This window comes from Lissotriton vulgaris, chromosome 7, assembly GCF_964263255.1.
Source record: "Lissotriton vulgaris chromosome 7, aLisVul1.2, whole genome shotgun sequence".
NCBI lineage: Eukaryota > Metazoa > Chordata > Amphibia > Caudata > Salamandridae > Lissotriton > Lissotriton vulgaris.
In genome coordinates this window covers 721721765-721745855 of record NC_141695.1, presented here as the reverse complement: position 1 = coordinate 721745855, position 24091 = coordinate 721721765, and positions in this window count along the sequence as shown.

Genomic DNA, 24091 nt, shown 5'->3' with positions numbered 1-24091 from the left:
CAGCAACAGGCTCAGTCGAATTTTCCTGAGTTTAAAAATCCAAGTGTACCCCCCGCACTATCTACTCCTGCTAATGTAAATAAAGCACCCTCTAGTGATAAAGTGCAAGGAAAGCAGGACACTAGACCCAAGAGTCAGCCGGTAACAGCCAAACCTGCACAAAGTAGTTCAAAGGGAGCAGGTGAGGGAATTAGGAGACAGGATCTTAATAAGGTTAATCAATCAGACCCGGCTCCAGCTCTTAATGGAACGAGGAGAGGCTCTGAAAATTCGTGCGAGCAAGAGAACGATCGCTTGGGGGATCTCTTTCGATCTTTGAGAAGCGATATGATGTCAAAATTTGAGATATCAGAAAATAATCAAAAAACAATACATGATAGATTCGACCTTTTGGAATCTAAGTTAGAGGAGGTTACTCTTCGTACAGGGAAACTGGAAACAGAAGCAGCTGCACTGAATAAAACTGTACATGGAAATTTAAAAAAAATAGATACTTTGAAGGCCCAAAATAGATCATTGGCTATGGACATCGAGAGATTGGAGACTCAAGCACGAAGGAACAATTTAAGGATTCTGAAAATACCAGAGGGGGAAGAGTTGGAGGACATAAAGGGATTTGTTTGTAAACTTCTGAGAGAAGGTGTTTTAAAAGATCGCCCAGACATAGACTTGGAAGCCGAAATTCAAAGGGTGCATAGAGATCCTTATAAGAGATGCACAGACAGGAAAGCACCTAGGAAAATATTAGTAAACTTTCAAACATACAGCGTTAAGGAGCTTGTTCTGGGGAGATGCCTTTCAAAAACAGATCTTCGTTATCGGTCCAGTCCTTATCTTATCAGGTCTGATATAGGTGCAAGAACTGCACAGAGACAATGGGAGCTGGGCACCAGAATGCCAGACTTGAGGTCATTGGGGGCGCACGTGCAGATGAGATTTCCTGCCTTGCTCAGGATTATGTGGAAGAATAAGACCTATAGTTTTTCTCAGCCAGGAGAGGTCGATAATCTTTTAGACCGAATGAGAAGTGATCAGGAAGATCAATAAAGGGCAGATTTTGTTATTACTCCTTACAACAACAAAAAAGGGAGAGAGTAAATTGAAGCACAGAAACACTAAACAACAGTATAGGGGACACAACTTATTTAAGGATTTAATTTTCACTCGCTATAACATATTTGATTTGGTCAGGGGACTCACCTAGGTGCTCCGAAAGGCGAAGCCATCGTCTGGTATGTCGGGGGGGTTCCTCAGGGGGGAGGGTGTTCACTGGGTGGAGGGAGCAAGAGGAAAAAATAAAAAATCCTCATATATAGATGAACACATTTTGTACATAGCTATGGATGGGTATGAGAGAATAATAGACTCATGAGTAATCCATATAAGCTTAAAGTCCTGTCATGGAATATTAACGGTTTGGGGGAAAAAAGGAAACAGAATAGAATCTGTGAATTTTTAAAAAATTCAGAAGCACATCTTATAATGCTACAAGAAACCCATTTAGAGGCAGATAACTGCAGTTATCTCTTTAAGAATTCAAGGAGGGTCCAGGAAATAATCTGTTCCAGGCAATCGGGTACTACAAGGGGAGTCTCCATCATAATCCGAGCGAATAGAGGGATAAGTCTAAAAAAATACGAGACAGATCAATCAGGAAGATGGTTGGTAGCAGTAATATCCATTCAAAACATCCCATATACACTGGCAGCGTACTATGGTCCGAATGATGATAACCCGGGCCCACTATCTAAGCTAGAGATAGCATTATTAGGGACAACCGGCCCAATAATCTTGGGAGGCGACTTTAATCTGGTCTTTGACCAAAAGCTAGACAGAACATCTAAAGCCAAATATCACGCTCCCTCGAAATCACTTGCTACCCTAGATGCTATAATGAAGGACTTCAGTCTCTTAGATGTACGGAGAAAAAAGTACAGAACCTTACCAGGGTTTACCTACTACAGTAAGAAATATAAGAATTATTCTAGGATTGACCACTTTTTAGTTGATCAGCATCTTCTCACAGATATCAATTACCTTTCCTTTATACCGACAGGGATGTCAGATCATGCAGTACTGGAAATGGTAATTGAATTGAACTTAATTCCTTTAAAAACAAGATGGACCCTAGAGAGATCACTCTTATTAGATAATCAAATAAAAATTGAAGTCAAAGATAAAACAGTAGAATTTTTTACAATAAATTCAGGTACTTCTACTCCCCAGGTAGTATGGGAGGCATATAAGGCCTTTCTGAGAGGAATCTTAGGCTCTTTAATGACTTACAAGAGAAAGAGTATGAAAGCAAAAAGAAGAGAAGACCTGGTGGCAATAACAAGAAAGGATCTAGAGCTACAAAACGCAATTTTAACTAACTTCAGGAGAGGTCACTTGATAGAGAAGGAACTTATTGATTTACAACTTCAGCTTAAAATCTCGGATGAGAAAATTCTTAAAGAAAAGTGGGAGACCAGTAGACTAAAAAACTTTGATTACGGAGAAAAATGTGGAGCCCTCTTAGCTTGGAAATCTAGAGAAGAGAGAACGAGGAACAATATTAAAACCCTATTACAAGGGCAGACAGGAGACTTGATAGAGACAGATGCAGAGATTAGAGAGGAAGCGAGGTCCTTTATGAGAAGCCTCTACACGGAAGATAAAGACCCTAAGGGGGATGACTTAGAAACTTGGTTGCTATCAAAAAACTTACCTCAATTGTCTGAATTGGATAAGGTATACTTGGAAAGTGAGATCACAGAAGGGGAAATACTAAATCAACTGAATAGAATGAAACGAGGGAAAGCTGCAGGTTCAGATGGGTTGCCTGTGTAGATTTATATGGATATTAAAGATCAATTATTACCTACACTTAGGGAACTTTTTAACCTCTTATTAATTCATGGTTACTCTGTTCCCCCCTCTTGGGCAGAAGCTACTATAACGCTTGTAGTAAAACCTAACAAAGACCCAAAGAGAATAGAGTGCTATAGACCAATTTCACTGCTAAATACGGATATGAAGATCTATTCCGGAATTTTAGCTACCAGACTATCGAAGATTATAAAATCTATAATCCACCCTGATCAAAGAGGCTTTATTCCAGGAAGACAATTAAACAAATTAACTTTCCAAGTGATAGGTTCCATAGATTATGCCAATGATAAAAACCTCCCGTTGGCCTTGGTTGCTATTGATGCGGCTAAGGCCTTTGATCAGGTCAACTGGAAGTATTTATGGGCCGCAATGTCGGCAATTGGGCTCCCTCTAACTTTTATTAAGGCGGTTAAATCACTATATTATAACCCAAAGGCAAAGGTATTAGTTAACGGAATACTATCTGATTGGTTTGACATATCCCGAGGTACTAGACAAGGTTGCCCTTTATCCCCTCTTTTGTTTGATGTTTACATGGAGCCTTTTGTTTGTGGAATCAGAGATGATAATATAATTCAACCTTTTAAGCTTGGTAATATGTCACTGAAAGTTGCTTTGTATGCAGACGACCTTCTCTTGTATACCTCTAATCACTCAGTGGCAATACCTAGGTTATTTTCTTTATCTGAAGAATTTGGGAAGTTGTCAGGATATCAGATTAATAAGGAGAAAACGGAGATAATGGGCTGGAATAATAACATACACATACAGGGCGTAAAACATAAAATGCGATACTTGGGAATTTATTTAACTCAAGCACTAAAAAATATAACATCATTTAGTTGGCAGACTGTGGTCAAAGATATTAACAAAACTCTAACAAGATGGGGGAACCTGCCTTTAAATATTTATGGCCGTGTTAACCTTATTAAAATGACAATTCTTCCCAAATTGACCTTTTCATATAATTGTATCCCTTTATCATTTTCTCCAAAAGATATCAATACTTTACAGGGTAAGATCGGATCATTTATATGGGCCTGTAAGTCATCGAGAATAGCTTGGAAAAAATTGAGAAGGGGTTTAAAAATTGGAGGTTTAGCCCTTACGGATCTACTATCATACTGTCATGCGTTTCATTTTAAAAACTTTAGGCTACTTGCGAACACGTTAGACGCATCATCACAGGGCCGTTTGTTTCAAGCTCTATTAAATGACTTACCTTATGACCATGATTACTTTCTATTCAAGTTCGGAGACCAGAATTTTTTTTTAAAAATTCAACTTAAGATACTGCAGACTGCACTTAAAAATTGGGGGTTTATCCGGAAGGTGTTTGATATTCCATACTATCACACACACACCCCAATCTGGGATTCCCCGGGTAAACCCCTATGTCTCCAAGATCAACTTTCACAACCCTTGAAAACAGCCGGACTACAAAAGTGGGGAGATCTTTGGGTAGATTCAGGCCTTATGAATTGGAATTCTTTAATACAACTCACAAATGGTCAGCTGACTAGGTTTAAATATTATCAACTATCTGCTTGGTGGTCAAGTCAGAATTTGCAACGGGAAAAAGATCCAGATATTCTTGATGCAGTTGGTAGAGGGGGGAAATGGATGAAAGAAGTATTGTTTTGGTATAAATCGATAATTAAGGATGAGGAGAACAAACTAGACTTGGAGGTGATAAAATTATGGGAAAACAGTATAGCTGATCCTCCCCAAGAAGTTAGTAAAATGTGGTCAGACTCCTTTTTCCTTTCTCAGAGGCTAATTAAACCAGCCAATTTAAGACGTAACCATCTATTCACAGCCTATAGAGTATATTGGACCCCGGCCAAATTGCACAAGATAACACATAATAATTATTACTGTCCGCGTTGCAACCACAGTGCAGCTGACGATATTCATATTTTTTTAGACTGTCCAGCTATTCAGGACTACTGGAGAGCGATCATTGATTTTTTGGGTGATGTACTGTTAACAACTATTATATGTTCACCCAGACTTGTTTTCTTTGGTTTATTGAAAGACTATAATATTAATAGTCTAGATACCCAGTTTATCTTCTACGTAGTAGTCATTGCTAGGAGACAAATCTGTATGGAGTGGAAGTCAACAGCTCCCCCCAGATTTGCAGTATGCTTAAAATATATAATGGAAGTATGCAATATGGGCATGGTTGGACGTAATGAGAACACTGAGAATGTCTGGTCTAAATTGGTGGTCCGGCTAAACAAGTAAACGGTCCGATGATTATGCCAGAGGTTGTGTCGGTCCTGTCCTCCCCCTGGTTTAGGGCTCCCAAAATAGGCTAGGGGGAGTAGGATAAGGAAAACAGCCTACCTCTGGGACATCTCTGTTTGCTATGATACTGTCTCCAGGGCGGACTCGAAAATACCAGTATAAGGGGCAACAGTGAGACCCATCTAGAGCATACGAATTCTGGTGGCATATATGAGGACAAAAAAAAAAAAAAAAAGAGGGCTGTCCCTCATTTGCATGAGGGAAATGGGTAATCAGTTTTCCTCGAAGCCCAGAACCCTATTATGGACGCGGGCGCAGAGGCAACCATGCCTTTACAAGGCTGACAGAGAGTGCTCCTCTTAAAGGTATGCACTTCCTAGAGGTAGCCCTCTGGAGAGGATAAAGGGGGTCCCATGGACCCTCCAGACATCCCCTTGCAGACAGATGCAGTCAATCCCTGCACCCGCCTGCAAGGTGATCTCTCTCCCATCTTGCAAGTGCAGGCGGGTTGCCACCTACACTATAAAACAGAGAGCAGTTTTAAAATAGCTGCTCCATATTTCACTTGAATGAGCTGCCCCGAGGGCAGCACAGGTTCACAGCTAACCTGTAGACAGCGCATTCTTTCTAATATGGGGCACCTTACCGGTTTGCACCTGGAGCACCTTTTGAAAGATGCACCATAGCGCAAACAGGGAAAGTGCACCGTATGAGTAATACAGCCCCTAGAGGCTAAGAAAAATCCATCCAGTGTCTGGTTCCTGCTTATGGAGACAAAAGCATTGTGAAAAGAGGTGAAGTTCCCCAGCAAGGAACCAGATGCACCATACTTTCAGTCCACAACAACAGAAGAAATTAACAAGGAATTGGGGTTTGGAATGGGAGGGAATAGGCACAACCTTTCCTCCTCCCCCTCCAGTTTCCAACTTTTGGTTAATTTATTCTACTGGTGGACTGGGGGGAGTTGTAGGTGTCTGGCTGCTTTGGCCTTCCTACCCTTCACCCTTCCTCACTGGTTCCCTACCCTCCAACAGAAAAAATGGATTGAACTGGTGGGCATGCCTTAGGGGGGAGCAAGGATAAGGAATTGCATTGGGCCTGATCATTTCTGTTGGTTTTTCAACAGTCTATTCATAAAAGGTAAACAAAACCAAAACATTTATGTTCTCTACTTTTAACTGCAGACAACCAAACAGTATGGTCCAGCATATTACTTAATATTTGTAATAAACATTATCTTGTTTCAAAAGAATATTTTTTTCCCAAAAAAAGTATGACAAAGATATGACCGTGCTTAACTTGCAACATGCAAATACCCTACTCTAATGTTATTTTGAGGTTCTAGTGACACAAAGAATTCAATGCTGGGTCATCTTACATGGTTACCCATTATATGTCTACTCTAGATAGATAGATAGATAGATAGATTGATAGATAGATAGATAGATAGATAGATAGATAGATAGATAGATAGATAGATAGATAGATAGATAGATAGATAGATAGATAGATAGATAGATAGATAGATAGATAGATAGATAGATAGATTACAACCATGTCCTTTCTTTCAGACAGAACAATACTCCGCTATTTGCACTTTAATGAATTAGGACAATCACAGATAAAACTTCAGTTTAGGCTTTTCAAATTTGCAGTCTGTGATTTTGCTCACAACTGATTTACTAGTCGTTCTTCTCTTTCCACCATATGTAAGGCACCTATACCCCACACTGTGATATCTTCATGCTATCTTTATTGTATTCACTTTACATTATATCTAGCTGCTCAGCCAATGTGAGTGTTCTGTGTGGAATGTTGACATGAGTGGAATGCTTGGGTGCCTGGTGTGTGTGAGACAGTTTGGAAGATGGGCTGAGCAGCTGGTAGACGTTTCCTGGTGGTGCTGCTATCCCTATTACCTTTGATGTTAAATACTTGAATAAATATCTTAAAAGACACCACCTGGCTTCGACTTCTGTGTCAGCTCTACACATGGAACATCTACACATGGAACCAGCTTATTGCATTTGGTGACGAGGTTGGCATTTATGGAGAATTGTCTGCAGGCACAATGCATGTTTTCACTCCCTGTGCTGCGTAATGTGTGTCCACACGACTGAACATTACCGAGTTGGGAGTTTATAGAGAAATGTCTGCAGGCACTATGCAAGTATTCACTCCCTGTGCTGTGAAATGTGTGCCTACATAAGGGAATTTACTGTAAACAAGCTTTCTGCCCAGTCTGGATTGCTGACATGTAAAGTATGCTCTCATGCCGGGTACTTTGGTGAGAAGAATTATGTTCCATTTCTTTTATTGTTTAAAAAAAGAAAAAAACATTTGTGGGACACCCTGGAATATTGGCATTTAAACCGCTTTATCTGGTTTAAAAACGGAGTCGCGAAACGCGTGCTCCATGCCTTGCGTCATGCAGAGGTTTTCTTTTTCGGTGGCATGCTCCCCAGCATGCTGCTTTTAGAGGCTTTGCCGTGTGGGCATGCCGGGAGCCACTCAGCTTGCGTTACTGGTGTGCGTCACCATCTTGGGTTTACCGGCTTATAGTACTCAAACTCTTTTTCTCCCGGAGTACTCTGTGGCATGCCATCTGTTTGGCTGATTTTGAAATGTTTTTTCAATTTAAGCACAACGTTTCTTTCACACCGAAAATGCTTTGGGGATTTTTTTTCCAGTTTGGATGGTGAGCAGCATGGCATATGGAGGTCATCGTCAGTTTGTACATTAACCTAGTCAATTTTTCACCACCTATTGGAATCGCTGGAGGAGGTGATAGGCGCTGGGAGAGCTGCTTTATATTTGAATCTAGACTGCAGGTTGTAGTAGCGCGCACTAGTGTACGCACGTCACGTAAGCCACGTGACGTGCCGCGCCCGCGCAAGGATACGCAGCTGCGTAGTGGGTTGGCGCGGAAGACCGTTAGGTCAGTTGAGGCGCGGCGCTCTTCAGGGATAGACGTATCTGAATAAAGATTGTTAAACATACATGATTGCAGCGTCATCATTGCTGGGTACTACACGACATTACAATGGCGACGAGGGTGGGATGCGACATCCCTACCCCGCAGTGAACCGACGACAACCAAGCAACCAACTGGAGAGCGCGGCAGGGCCGAACAACTACAATCTCCTCCAGAGCCCAGAGAAGGGAACGAGGAAGACACTTACAGCAGCTAGCCACGAGATATCGTCCATTAATCAAGGAAAGAGCTGGATACCTTGGTAAAGATCGAGGGGGCGGACACAGGTGGTCCCCAGAACCACGCGTACAAAGCTGAAAGTGAGAGCGCCCCGGGAAACCCCAAAGGACAAACAAGCCACCAGCCCACGATCAAGAGTGAAAGAATGAGCATCCAAACGGGATACGCGATGGCGCCGGTGCAATTCCTGCCCAGGCCAGGAGAGCCGCTAATGAAGTGGGACGACTGGAGGGAATACATCGACAACTTCATTGGCGTGCTAGAGGACGAGAGCAGGCAATTGAGGACCTGAATGAACATTTCGAACCGGCGGTGTGTGTGTCGGTGGACAGGTTCAACTTTCAGCAAAGAAAACAGCGGCCAGGAGAGACGGTTGAGGAGTACGTGGCGGCGTTGAAACGGCTGGCCGCCGCATGCAAGTACAACAACTGGGAGGAGGAATTCATAAAGGACCAAGTAATTATGCACACCACGTGCGCTTCTGTGCAGAACAAGTTGTGGGCCAGCGGAGAAACCACCCTGAAAGAGGTCATGGTCATTGTTAAAAGAGCGGAGCTGGCGAGGAGATGTGCGGATGCAACTAAAAAGGAGACGGCGACAAGTTCTATGGTGAACAAGATCGATGAAGACGTGATCCGTAAGGACAAATCGACTAAAAAGACCACGGATGGAAATGGCGCCAAATGGAACAGCAAGGGCGGGCCCTCAGGAAGGCACGTGGCCGCCAACCGGAAACCATGCTACAGGTGCGGAAACTGGTCGCACGAGGCGCACGATAGGAAATGTCCGGCGTTCCGGGCCAAGTGCATGTACTGCGGTATAATAGGACACTTCGAGAAGGTGTGCAGAAAGAAAGTCTCCAAGAACACAGTGAGACTAGTCGGCCAGGACAGTGACACACAGGAAGACACACCGGAAGAGGAAGTAACCACAGTACTGGGCATATATGATCAGGTACTGGGAGCGGATGTGCAAGTCATGAGCGTGGATGGGAAAAGATCGATGAAACCGGTGCTGGAGATGGCTATGGGAGGAGTCAGGATCAGCGTAATAGCGGACACTGGTTCGCCGTATACCATCGTCCAGAGGGCCGTGCGGGAGGAGAAGTTTGCGCCACGACTAGGCCCGGAACTGGAGAAACTAGATATACGCCCGGTCACGTACAACGGGGACCGCATACCCATGGTGGGGTTCCGACCACTGAGGTTCGAATTCCGAGGCCGATCGGCCCACTGCAAGCTCTACGTAGCAGAAAAAGGACCATCGGTATTGGGATGGCTGGACCAGGGCGACCTGGGCATCAAGCTGGACCCAGGAGGAGTGGAACAGATCTTGTTAACGGAACATGAGGAGTGGCCTGACCAAGACAGGTGGAGGAAGACCTTCCCCAAGGTGTTCGGAGGCACGGTGGGGAAGCTGGAGAAGTTTGCACATAAGATCATCCTGAAGGACAGGGCAGTACCGGTAGCCCACCGAGTCAGAAACATCCCCATAGCAGTACGTGAGGCCGTACGAGAAGAGCTCCAAGAGCTGAAGAGGAAGGGGATCATTCAACCCATCACATGTGCGGAATGGCTATCCCCCTTGGTGGTGGTCAAGAAGCCCAACGGGAAGGTACGGCTGTGTGTGGACCTCAGGGAGCTGAAAAAGAATATAGTTGTGGAAAAATTCCCCCTGCCAAGGAAAGAAGAGATGCTGACCAACACCCGAGGCATTAAATGGTATTCCACCATCGACCTGACATCCGCCTACCACCAAATAGCCCTGCACCCAGAAAGCCGCCGGCTCACGTCCTTTATCACCCCGTTCGGGTGTTACCAGTTCCTCCGCATGCCATTCGGACTGGCGTCCGCAGCGGCAGTGTTCCAAAAACTGATGCACCAACTCTTCCATAAGAGCACTGACATCCAGTACTTTCAAGACGACATCTTGATAATGGGCCGAGACAAGCTGGATCATGATGCAAAACTAGGGAACGTGCTGCGGATTTTGGAAAGAAAGGGTCTTACAGCGGAATGGTCCAAATGCCGCATTGGAATGTCGTCAGTGACATATCTGGGTCATGAAATAGGCGTAGATGGAGTGACCCCCAAGACGGAGAACGTCAAGGCGATCCACGAAGCACCGCCTCCAACCAACAAGGAGGAGATAAGATCATTTCTCGGCATGGCCGAGTACTATGGAAAATTCGTGCAACATTTTGCTTCCAGAACCCATGACATGAGGCAACTCACGAAGGAGAACGCTGAGTTCCGGTGGTCAGCAGAGACACAAAAAGAGTTTGATGACATCAAGAAGGCGATCACGGAAGCCGTTCCCCTTCAAGGGTATGACCCCCAAGGCAAAACGGTCCTAACCACGGATGCCAGTGATGCTTGGGAGCAGTCCTGATGCAGGACAGAGGGCAAGGACAGATGGAGACCATAAGTTTTGCCTCGCGCACGCTGTCGGATCAGAGAAACGATACAGCGTAATAGAGAAGGAGATGGTGGCAGTAGTGTGGGCCACCGCGAGGTTCAGGCAATTTCTGTGGGGGATACGGTTCCTATTGAGAACAGACCATAAACCCCTGCTCAAGGTACTGACGTCAATTGGGCATGCTGAAGCCACGCCGAGAATATCAAAAATGTCATTGAAACTAATGGAGTTCCGGTACGATGTGGAACATGTACCCGGGAACCGAAATCGTGTGGCAGACTACCTAAGCAGAGCTGCTGCGATGGAATCCACTGAAGGAGATATGGAAGGATCAGAGGAATGGGTGGCACTCACAGAGGACCAAGAAAGTGCCATCTGCCTCGCAGAATGGAGGAAGGCGTACGAGGAGGACGCAGTGCTGCGGGAAGTGAAGCAGTTTGTGACACAAGGCTGGCCTGAGAAAAGAGTGCTGGCGAGGGAAATCAGACCCTACTACGAAGTTAGAGAGGAACTGTCGATAGGAGATAATGGAACATTTGTGCACAGGGGAGAGAGAGTGATACCACCCGCCAACCTCATAGACCGGTTACTGGACACACTCCATGAGGGACACCTGGGGATCTGCAAATTGAGGCTGAGGACCAGGCAAAATTACTGGTGGCCGGGAATGGACTTGAAAGCAGAAAGACATGTCAGGAACTGCACCAGGTGTCAAGGAGCAGATAAAACCTTGAAACTTCTCAGACCTGAGATGGGGAAGTTTGAAATACCAAAGAACCCATGGGAAGAACTGAGCGTGGACATACTGGGCCCGGTTCTGGACATACAAGGAGTACAGAAGTACGTGTGTGTCATGGTGGACAGGTATTCGAAATGGCCTGAAATTATGATAAGAGAGACCATGGACACAGATGCAATAATCAAGTCCCTGGCAGACACTTTTGTGAGAGAAGGCATCCCCAAGGTGGAACTTAGTGACAATGGACCCCATTTTAAATCCGAGAAGTGGAACAGATTCATGGAAAGAAATGGCATAGATGCTAGGCACACGGCTATCTATCACCCAGCCGGCAACGGTTTGGTCGAACGCTTTATTAGAGTGGTGATGGGATCAATCCAGGCTGCCATAACTGATGCCAGAGACTGGGAGGCGGAGATTTGGCACATGATTTGGGCGTACAGGATAACACCTACCAGTACAGGATACAGCCCGTTCCAAATACTCCGAGGCAGAGAGCCCTTCACACAGGACAATCGTGTGTGGAAGGAAAAGACAATTACCAGTGAATGGTCGCCCGCAGTGGTGCGAGCCAACCTTGAGAAAGCACAAGCAACCTACACGGAACACTACGATCGCAGACGGAATGTACGTGACACAGGATTAGAGAAAGGAGAGTGGGTACGTGTGAGGTTGGCTAACGTGCAGAGGAATGGAGCGAGTAAGTACAGCAAGCCGATGCAAGTGAGAGAAGTAAGAGGCAGAGCGGCCCTACTAAGTGATGGCAACGTCTGGTCACAAGACCGCATGGCAAGATGTAACAAGGTAGTGAACTGGAATCAGAGAACCACAGACTGGGAGGATGAAAGAACAGAGTTGGCTGAGCAAGAGGCCCCGGAGGGAGCACTTGAGGAGGAAGGAGTAGAAGCACAGGAGCTAGAGACAAGAGAGAATGAATTGGAGGGGATGGCCCGAGGAAGTAGCCGAGAAGGAGAAGGAGGCGCGGCCGCGCAGGAGTCAGAAGGAAGTAACGAATGTGAGAACACCAGCACCCCGGTAAGACTGACCCGAAGTGGAAGGGTGGTGGTTAAACCAGTGAGATACAAAGACTATGAGTTGAACAGTGGACAATGAGAGACTATCTCCATGTTGGGTAAAAGGGGGAGATATGTAGTAGCGCGCACTAGTGTACGCACGTCACGTAAGCCACGTGACGTGCCGCGCCCGCGCAAGGATACGCGGCTGCGTAGTGGGTTGGCGCGGAAGACAGTTAGGTCAGTTGAGGCGCGGCGCTCTTCAGGGATAGACGTATCTGAATAAAGATTGTTAAACATACATGATTGCAGCGTCATCATTGCTGGGTACTACACGACATTACACAGGTATTTACGGGTATTAGTCTCCAGCCAATATCTACGTTTGGATGGCGTGACAGTCGATTTCTCTGTGACTGTTTTTAATTGTCCTTTTCCGAATGGTACGAGGAGGATTCTGCAGTATGAAATGGTTTTCTGTTGACCTTTTCAAGTACTTTCTGGATTTTACTGCATCACTTAAGGTTGTTTAAAGGCACACATTATCATTTTTGAGCATCATTACTATGTTTTCTTCACTCACAGGTGGACATGTTTCTGAAAATAAGTGTTACAGGCATTATTAATACTGGTGGGCATGATCACTGAAAGTTGTACGCAGTACTAAAATGTTCCTTAGGATGACCAACTTGGGTGAGAGGTCGCTCACCGGGATGTGTTTTCTGTTTTAAAATAATGTACTACTGTTTAGGGTGGCAGAGTTTGCATTGTCTTAGCATTTATTTCGATTGTAGCAAACTGTTTATTGTTGCCAAAGTTTTTTTGCTTCTTTATACCCTGGAGGTTTGTCAATTGGAGTGTGCCTGCGCATCACTTTTTACTGTTGTGTTCTGTGTTGTACCTTTTTCTTCAAGTGTGTGTGATAGATAGTCATATAGTACTTCACACTTAGCTAATTGCAATGGGTCTTAGCCCCTTCGCCACGTCTTAAGTCACTTTTCTTTTACTGAAGGTGTGACTTTTGAGTAATGGGTGTCAGTCCCATTTACAGTCTGCTTTATGGGTTGAAGTCCCATTTTAGCATGTTTGGGTACGGTCAACCCATAATAATTTGGTGTATGTACATGGGTGTGGTCCGCCCATATTTCGGTGAATGTACATGGATGCGGTTCACTCACATTTTAGTCTTGGTACGTGGGTGGGGTCCACCCATATAGTCAATTAATCTTTCGTTCAAGCGTGCATGGGTGAGGTCCACCCATAGCTTTTGTTTTTCAAAGTTAAGGAGTACGTACGTGGGTGTGGTGCACCCACAGTGTCTGTTTCTATTTTTGTTGTACGTACATGGGTGTGGTCCACCCATAATGTATGAGTTCTGGGGGTGTCCCCCCATTTGTCTCGTCATTATGTAGAGTTCCTGTAGTCTTTCTCTACTGTTTCTCTCCATTCCGTTTCACATGTATGGTCATGTGGTTTTTACTCACTTCTTGTCAGTAAGTTAAACATTATTTGCTCTTTCTTTGTTTCTTTTTTCCATTACAGGAGGAGGATGGTGATAGTTTGTATTTAGCTTTTCAGTATTCTTTCTTCTTTTGTGTTGTCTGTGTTCCCTCTCGTGGAGTGGTTTTCTCCATTTAACCCTGGGTTCAAGACTTCTGACTACTTTTGTATATTTTGTGTATAGTTGTCTTTCATTTTTGTTAGGGTTTTATTTATTTTTAATCTTAAAGGGAGAAGATAATGTAATATCTTCATGTTATCTTTATTGTGTTCTCTTTACCTTACATCTAGCTGCTCAGCCAGTGTTCTGTGTGGAATGTTGACATGAGTGGAATGCTTGGGTGCCTGGTGTGTGTGAGACAGTTGGGAAGATGGGCTGAGCAGCTAGTAGGCTGCTCCTGGTGGGGCTGCTATCCCTATTACCTTTGATGTTAAAGACTTGAACGAATAACTTAAAAGACACCACCTGGCTTCGTCTGCCGTGTCACCTCTACACATGGAACCAGCTTATTACACACTCTTTGTTTACCATATCTTAGTGTGGAAAATTAGTTTCTACACTGTTCATACTTACAAATGTTTACAAACACAGATCTTCTTGCATAAATATAAGGCATACCATAACTACTTGCAAATATGAATTAAATAATAGTGTCTCAGTTTTTGTTTTAATCCGCTTTTAAGTACGGATTTTGTGGTCATGTCATTCTTCAGTAAGTAAATATTTCACAACAATTTACCTGCCACAATCCAGTCCAATTTATAGCCCTTCGATGGACCTAGTACACTCTATTGATTTTATGTACTTTTTTCAGTGTAACTATGTGCAAACATAGTACAAATGTACCTGTATCTCTTTGTCTCAGTTCAGTCCCCCAGGAAACATTGGACCCAACTTAGAATTTGAGGCATGAGATACATAATGTGATGGATATTCTGCTTGCTGAATTACAATTGTCCTAGTTTAATAGAATGACCCTTCAGCTACCTCAATTATTAGACAGCTAATTAGCACCAGTCTCTGCCAGATACCAGCCTGTGCACAAGCCCAGGATTATGTGTGAGAGAGGCGAGAAATGTCTCCCAGCAACAAACAATAGGCTGACCTGGCTGGGAAGAGATGTCTCAAAGAGATGTCTCTTCTGAATATTCAGAGTGGTAGCATCCCTTTCACACCACACTGTCAAATCCTGTTTGATAGGTCTGTTGAGCCACATGTAACACTTGGGTGCTCTTGACAGCGAGAGAGCAGGATGGCAAGAAAAATGTTGTGTATGCCCTGTCTGTTTCATGCTTTTGGCTCACCATACGTCTGTCTCTGGGTTTGTTGTGGGCACAGTGCCTGCTTTAGAATGAGTTGTGGAAAGACACTGTGACTTACCCAACTGCGCTCAGACACATACCCCCCAGCACTCGGAGCCCAGGTTTAGTATAGCCGAAGACTTTTGCAATTCTGAAAATGCCCTGGCACAGCTCATTTTGGGCCTGTTTGTGAGTAAGGCAAAGAAGAAGTTTTGAAAGAGGGTAGCAACCTTTACCCTCCTGGGTAGGGAGTGTCCAGAAGTCATCTCCACCCACTAGAAAGTGCTAGGCATAAATGTCATACCGAAGGCATCACATCAGAACATTGCTGGACTCAGTGAAGGATGCAAAGCTGGCAGAACTTGCTGCACTTGAAATCTGTGAGAAGGACCTGAGTAGATTGCATCCCCTCTCACTTGAAATCCAAAGATAGAAAGATCTTGAAGGATCATGAGGTTGCTCTCCTGGAAGGCTCCAGGAACATAAAGAGCTGGACTTGGACCAGATTTTGCTCCTGCCATCTGTCCGACACCCTGAGAGGTCTCCCCTACATCCTGGGAGCCTTAAAAGTGTACTGTGATTGTTTGGGCACCAAAAAGTAGTTTGGGATCTTTTACAAATAGTTTGCTCCATAGCTCAAAGAGGACCAACCACAAATGTTACCAGATAGGTAGTTCTATGGCATCAAATTGAATTTCAGGTTTGGCCCACATGGACAAGATTCAAAGAAGTTTTCAAACTTCCCTACTTCCAGGCCGCAGCAGGGCCACTCTGCTTGATGTCTCCGACCAGCACTATATTGCGGTCAGCCTAAATCAACCCTAGGTTCTGGTGTACTATGACCATTAACTTTCACTGGTGCTTTGCGCTATTTGGTACAATATTCACTCAAATGTTAAAAGAATCCTACACTGTGGGAATGCCCTGTGCTGTGGACTTATTAGAACCGGGTGACTCGCTGTATGCAAGAGGTGTGGGGGGGTGGAGCTGCGACTGCAAGGAAAGAGGTGCCTCCTGAACATTTGGGAACCCACAGATCTGTCACCCCGAGGGAGGCTATGGGCGACATTGGGATTTTCAATCGCAAAACGGAACATAGCTAGGTTGTGGGGGGCAGCGGTGCCCCTGAGATTGGGCTCCTGGAAGACGGATATTGACTGGTGCATGCTCCAGGAGAAAACTGTGTACGTGGCACGTGGATGCCCCCGGAAATGGATTGAAGTGTGGTCCAATTGGAACGAGGATAGAGGCAACATATGTGAGCCCCCCCAAATTGCCCTGGTTGACGAACCGCTCGTACTGTGAAATGCACTGTGATGCACTGTTACGAATATCCTTTTAGCGTAAATGCTTTGTATCCTTTGTGATTTCCCAAGACGCATGTGACTATTAAGGACCTTGATTGTGATGACCATCACCTTTTCTGTGTTGTTAATAAAAAGAATTTAAAAAAAAAGAATCCTACATCAGGTGCCTTTTATTGGATACTTGTCATTATGGTGTCATGTGCTTATTAAGTTTTTTTCTACTTTAAAAAAATGGAATGGGTTTTTATTGTGTGTCGTGTGTCTGACTTTTTAACTTTTTTGGTAGTTCTAGATGCTTTACACATTTTTTTCTAAGTTATGCCAGTTGGATACAACAAGGTACAGACGTTATTACTCCTGGTGGACTACCAACGACCCCAAATATTAATTCACTTCTTCACAGTATGCTTCTGTGCGGAAGGACAGGATAGTTGAAAGAGGGAAATATCACACATGCGAATCCACCAAATATTTTGTGGCCCCTTCTGCTTTGAGGTGAAGAAGTGTCCAACCTTTCACCAGACCCTTGGACTGCCCACATATGAATAAAGATGTATTTGCTTCAGTCCATTCGCTCCCATATTAAAATGACACAATCAAGGCACACTGCTGTTGCTGTTGTTTTTTTAATTATTTCAATAATTGCGTTTTAAAATAATAAAGCTCTGCATAACCACAGCTACTTTATTTGATGTGGTACATCAGATGTCACCTCAGGACCTTGCAAGCCAACAAATGCTGGAGAAGCCAAGCAGTTAAAACAGCAGAGGCCAGAAAAATTATAAAAAGGCAGAAAATTCCTAGTTTCGCTCACTCCCTCAATATAAAACTTCGAGTTGTCAGTCAAATATAGCAGATGTGGCATAAACAAATTAGGAAGTCGTCAATTTTGTTATTGATTATATATATCTCCTATACTCGGGACTGTACTTTTAAATTCACACTTTTATGCTATATTTTCCTCAAAAGACATTCCAGAGCTTCACTTGGGCGACCTTACATACGGCAGTATCCTTCTGTGCAGCTAACACAACAAAGGATGTTTCACAATTCAAATAATAAAGTATCGTTTCTGATTACTCACTGGCATGGAAAAGTTATAAATGTATTAGTTTGCCTTATGAGAAAGTAACCTTGCATCTGCCAGTTGTTCAGTTTGACTTAACAAAAAGCACAGCCTTCAAAAGAGTCATATATTAAAGGGTTCTAACACTGAATTGGATTTTTTTTAAAACAGTAACACTTGTTTTAAAAAGATAATATTGAATGCAAATGTTTCTACAAAATGTACTTTGTATATCACGTGGACATTATTATGCATTATACATTAAATAAAATCATTTTATTTGGCAGTTTTTGTTTTAAATATATTCCACAGTTCCCATGCTATTTAAGAGGCTATGCATAGAAAATCTATCTGACTCGACTTCCCAACTAAACATTCGGCATTTCAGATAATACAATATTTGTAAGATATTACATGTCTAACCTGTTACTGAATTTTAAAATTTAGGGCCTTTTTCGAGTTTGGTAGATGAGCCCCTCCCGAAAAATGTGGCCGATATCCAGTATGCCATATTAGATATGTCATAGAGTATAATGCACTTGTGATACGGCAGGCCCTCAATTCAAGCCCTCATTACAAGTTTGTTGGAATAGTGTGGAGTATTTCCCAGACTTAGTAAATGCTACCTTTCCCAAGTTTTTAAAGGGAAAATGGGGCATAACATGCTTAAGTGGTTTTTAACACACTAAATTCCGCATGCTTTGGCTTTTTTCCGGCCTTTATTTATACCTGATAAATTTGGGCAGGGTTGACCTGCCAATATTTACCAAGCAAAAAATGCAAAGTTGTGCTAATTATCACACGACTCATAATTATGATCACACAGGGATTGGATTTTAGCCCTTAAATTTTAATAATGGCCTGTTAGAAATGGGGTTTCTGGTTAGCTAAGGTATGCACCCGAGCCATGCAGAACACGTCACTCTAGTTAGGCTACATAAGATACATAGCAGAGATTACCTATGCTCACCCCTGGTAGCTTAGCACAGAGCAGGCAGGCTTATCTACAGAGGCAATGTGCAAAGCATTTCTGCAACACACTCACCACAAAAGAGACTCCACACAGGATTGTTAAGGCAGTGGAGCGTTGCCCCACTGTCTTTCAACAATGTAAAAAAGGAACAATAAAATGATAACCTAAGGTTATTATAATTTTATTTTTCCATGCTGAGACAGTGGGGCTGGGCTGGGCTGGGCAGAGCAAAGGAGACGAGTGCTGGCACTCTGTAAGTGTGCATAAATGTTTGGCTGTCCGTCTTGGGCCGGCCAAACATTAATACGCACTTTGCATGTTCCCCACCCAGGCTGCATTACAGCCTGGGTGGAGAACATGCCCAGGCTCCCATTCCATGGCTGAGCGCAGAACCATGGTGCTGACACCAATTGGCTTAAGGGAGTCTGGGTGCTTCCTGCTTCCTTCTCACACAGAAGCTAGGAAGAGGACGGAAGAGAGGCAGTGGCCGGCCGGTAGGTAAGTGGTCTTTTTTGTTTTTGTCTTTGAAAACCCCAGGTCCTCGGTTCCCCCTTCCCACCCCACTACTGCTTCCTGGGAGCAGTCGCTACTGAGGGTAGGACCCCGCGCTGGTGGTTCTCAACTGATGTGGCTGCACAGTACGGGTGTTCTGTTTCCAGGGGTCAAGTGGGGGCGGTGCAACTGGCTCCCTGGTATTGCCTCAGTAGAAAGGGGTGGTGCTGATGTCACGGAGGCTCTCCAGCGTTGCCCTGAGCAACAACTCTTGCCGGAAAGCGATTTACACTTCCCCAGTCTGAGGTGCCATTCCACGCAACAATGCTGGCGCTCAGGCAGGCAAGACGCACTATTTATAGGCAACATAGAGATGTGTGCTGGAGCAGAATCAAGTGCTGGCTTTGTTTGATACTTAGAATTTCCAGACTCAGAGCCCCACAGCAATAAAGCGGATGCAGTTTTTGATGCCCCTGAGTCTCTGAAAAACAGGCAGCAAGCCAACAACCCCTTGGAGAACACTTGGGGCACAAAAGCAGGTAGCTGGACAGTTTCTACAGATAAATTGCAAAGTGGCAGTCCCTCCTTCAGCCCAGCAATCAGTAGGCAGCAGGCCAACACAGCAAAGCAGTTAACAGGAATGACGGTTTCTCCTGGCAGCCCAGAAGTCCTCCCTGCTATGTGCAGATATAGAGGCTGCAGCACCTGGGTAGAAGTCCATGCAGTTTCTGAAAATGTGCAGTCAAAGCCACAAAACTTATACTCAAAAATGCCTTTGATGTAGGGGGTGACTTCAAAAGAGCCTTCAGAAGTGCAGAAAGATCCCGTTCAGCCCAGCTCTTGCTCCAAACAATTAGTAGGGTGTAAACCAGTCCTTTGTGTGAGGGCAGGACACAACCTATTCAGATGTAAATGTGAACGACCACTCCCTTGATAATATTGAATAAGTCAATATTGATATGAATAATGAAACATTCCTGTATACAAAGGAAATCGCATCTTTAATGGCAAATTAGACCATTATGAACTCCAGGTCAACCCCAACTCCAAAATATGTAGTTAGGCAGGCCCTTAGACCCAGGCTTTGGTTCACTGATTGCCAGATCACAAGTGGGGTGGCATGTAGCTAGCAGACAAATGCATGAACAGGAAATCCCAGATTGATCCCACAGATAGGTGCAGCAACACCAGAATGTTCCAGGGAGATTGACCCCAATGAAGCACACATGGCCAGAGGGGTGCATGCTTTTCCAAAACACCATAAAGTCAGTTACCACATGAAGTTAGGAACAATAAGATAACCAAAAAAGAGTCCCTCCCGAAGAGATAATGAAAGAGTATAACCTCTTTTTTAGGACAGGGAAAGAAAATGTTTGTCATTATAGAGGACAAGTCCACCCCCCCATACCTCTACCCTCCCTCTTTGTTTAGCAATATTTGGGCAGGACACAGCTGCTCGAGTTTATTTTCTTTTTCGCGTTCCTTTGTCATAGTCTGTATTCACAGCTCTGTCCTGTCTAGATTAATAGAAGTGCCAGATACTCACACACTAACAAGATCCAGTCAATCAATCACAGTGACGGAGATCACAGGTCTCACTTTTTCAACTGAAGAAGTGGAAAGGATTCTGGCGGCAAGTATCCATTTGAGGGCACATGAGTCAATCTCCTTGTACTGCATAGGAGATTGACTGATCATTACGACTACAACACGGCTGGCTCAGGAAATGAATACCAAAATACAAGATATTGAGGTACGATTGGAATTGTACCAATCAGTCAATTTCCTAAAGAAAAATCTGGAAGAAGTCAACAAGACTTTGAATGATTTTGAAATGTCATTGAAGCATAGCAAATTTGTAAAATTGAAGAACACGGCTAATTTCAGCCACAAGAAGGTCTAGCCATGAGGAGAGGTTACAAAAGGGCCAACAGGCGTCTTTGGGGAAATTTTCAAGGTCCCCCTCTACCCTGCACCATTCTACTATGGCCCTCCACCAAACATACCCCCGCACCAACCTTTCTTTAATCCATGGGAAGCATCGACAGGGCATCAAAGACCACAACATGAAATCCACAATCTTTCAGGCCTTCTAGACAGGACCAGGGTATCCACCAGGAGCATGACAGGCCCACTCAACTACTAAGCGGGATCGAGCTACCAAACAGTCTAGTTGTAAACCTGACTGATATACCGCTGACAACTTGCCAGCAGGGTGCCCTGGAAAAAAGGCTGGGTTTTGACCCCCAGCTAAACTGGATACATTTAAACTCAGCTGTGAGGTTAACGAGTTTATTAGAAAGCTAAAGCCCAGAGCTTTCTTTACAGACAAACAGGGAAGTGTAAATGTAAATGTAAATGTATTGCGATTTATATAGCGCACGTATCACCCGAAGGCATCAAGGCGCTTGCCTTGGGAACCCGTCCTGGTATTCCCCTGTGAGATAACCCCAGCAGGGTATCCACAAGGTGAAAGCCAGGCATCCCGCCGCGAGGGGCCGTAGTGGAGATTAAGCAAGCTATTGCCCAGAGTCTCAGAGTGTGAACCCATGAGTCGAGTAGGCACCGGAACGAGAATTATCGAGTCCGTGGAATTTTTGAGCCCAAGACCCGCCGAGGCGGGGAATTGAACCCTGGTCCAGGACCAATCTCAGCTTCCGGGTCTGCCGCCTCTAACCCCTGAGCCACACTTCTCCACATGAGGAACCAGAAGACCATACAGGACTCAGATTAAAATCTACTTCCAATCCACCAGCCACTGCGGTTCCTATTGAGATCCTAGCTTTTGAGAAAGCAGTCCTGAAAGAGATAGGGGAACTCGACCCCAAAGACACTACAATGTTTCATACCACCTCGAGGCAGGAGCTACAAACCATTAAAGAACTTTCAGAGAATGACAAACTGGTCATAAAACCAGCGGACAAAGGTGGTGCTATTGTCATTCAGACAAGAGAGGCATACCAAACAGAATGCATACGCCTGTTACAAGACCAACAAAATTACAAACCATTGACTGAAGACCCCACAAAGAGTATAATAGTCCATGTAGGGAGCATGGTAGAGGAGGAACTAACCCATGATTGGGTTTCAGGAAAGGAGGGTGAGTTCTTGATCAATAGAAACCCAGTGACCCTGTACTTTTATGCGATCCCTAAGATACAAAGAACTTACACAGACCACCTGGATGCCCAATTGTCTCAGGGATTGGGTCAATTTTGGAGCCGCTCTCCCGCTTTGCTGATGCTTTTCTTAGACCAATAATTCAAAACACAGAGACATACCTAAAATACACCAGAGATGTCTTACGGATTCACCGAATGTACCCTTCGATCCGCAAATACAGCTATTAATCAGACTTAAAATAGAGAATCTTTAAACGAGTCTCCCACACACCACATCTATGGATATTTTACAGGAAGTTATGTTCACCAGAGTGGAAATATCAGACCACGCAGAACCTAGTCAAGGAGTGTTTCACACTTGACCTAATGAAAAACTTCTTCAGGTTTGAAGACGATCTGTACCTACAAAAACACGGCGCAAGTAAGGGGAGTACTTTTGCTCCAAGGGTGGCGGGGCTCTCTGTCCACCACCTTGAAAAGGAGATGTCCTAGACATACAGAATCCGTACCTTCCCAACATCATTCTCTGGAAGAGATATATTGATGTTGTCCAGGTCATATGGAACGGTAATGAAAATACCACCACAGAGTTCATGACATGGTTGAACCAACAAAATGAGTTCTTGAAATGTACCCACACTATATCAAGAACCTACATGGTATTTCTAGACCTCAACATCTATGTAGGCGGAGGTGGCCTAAAAACCTGCACACATTTCAAGGCAACGGCAAAGAATTGCCTACTGAGTTTTTACAGTTTTCATCCGAGACATCTGAGGGAAAATCTGCTCTTTGGCCAATTCTTGAGACTGAGGCAAAACTGCTGTGAAATCAGTGACTTTAAATCACAAGCGAGTGGTCTGGCACTAAAACAACTGAAAGCACGCAAATACCCTGATAAAGTAGTGACAAAAGGAATGAAAAAGGCTAGAAACAATAATAGGGATGCCCTCTTGGAACCCCCAGCACCTAAAGAGAAGGAAACATGCCCTATCTGTATTAATACATACAGCAGTGCATCTACTGCTGTAATTAGAATCATCAATAAGCACTGGAGGTTCTTGAGATGCAGTGCAGTACTAATCCCTAAGCCCATGTTTTCCCATAGGACGGTGTGAAATTTGAAAGACATGTTGGTACACACATGAGCACGTCCATCCCAGGAAACACAATCAGGTCAGGGTTTCATCAATCCTATCAGTGGACATCACCCTTGTGGGAATTGCAGTGTATACCATCTTACACAAACCTGCAATACGATGACTTTTAATAACAATACCACATGGGAGCTAAGGAGGTTCACTAATTGCAATACCGAAGGAGTCGTTTATATGATCACTTGCCCATGCAACCTCCACTACATAGGGATGATGGTAAGAAAAATCAGGAGCAGGATTTGCGAACATCGGAGCAATCTGAGATGTAAGAGAACAACGACCAAGATGACTGCCCATTATATTGAACATCAACACACCATGAGGATTTACGATGACTAGTCGTCGAACAAGTGAACAACGAGACCTTGAAAAAGAACAACAATGGGTGTATAGATTAAAAAACGATGATGCAGGGCTGAATAAAAATATTCTATGGGAACAGTTTACATACAGAGACCCAAATAACTCCCTCATGCAAGGAAACAGCCACTGTGGGTCCTCTCTCTGTCTCCCCAAGAAAAAAACACATTCTCCCATCCGAATGAGTACAGACTGTCTATGTACACCCAGTCCCCCCTTTTTGATCTTACTAAGACACAAAAATAGGATCCACTTCCTGTGACATCTATCCCCATCACTCTCTATGCCAGATTCCCCCTTT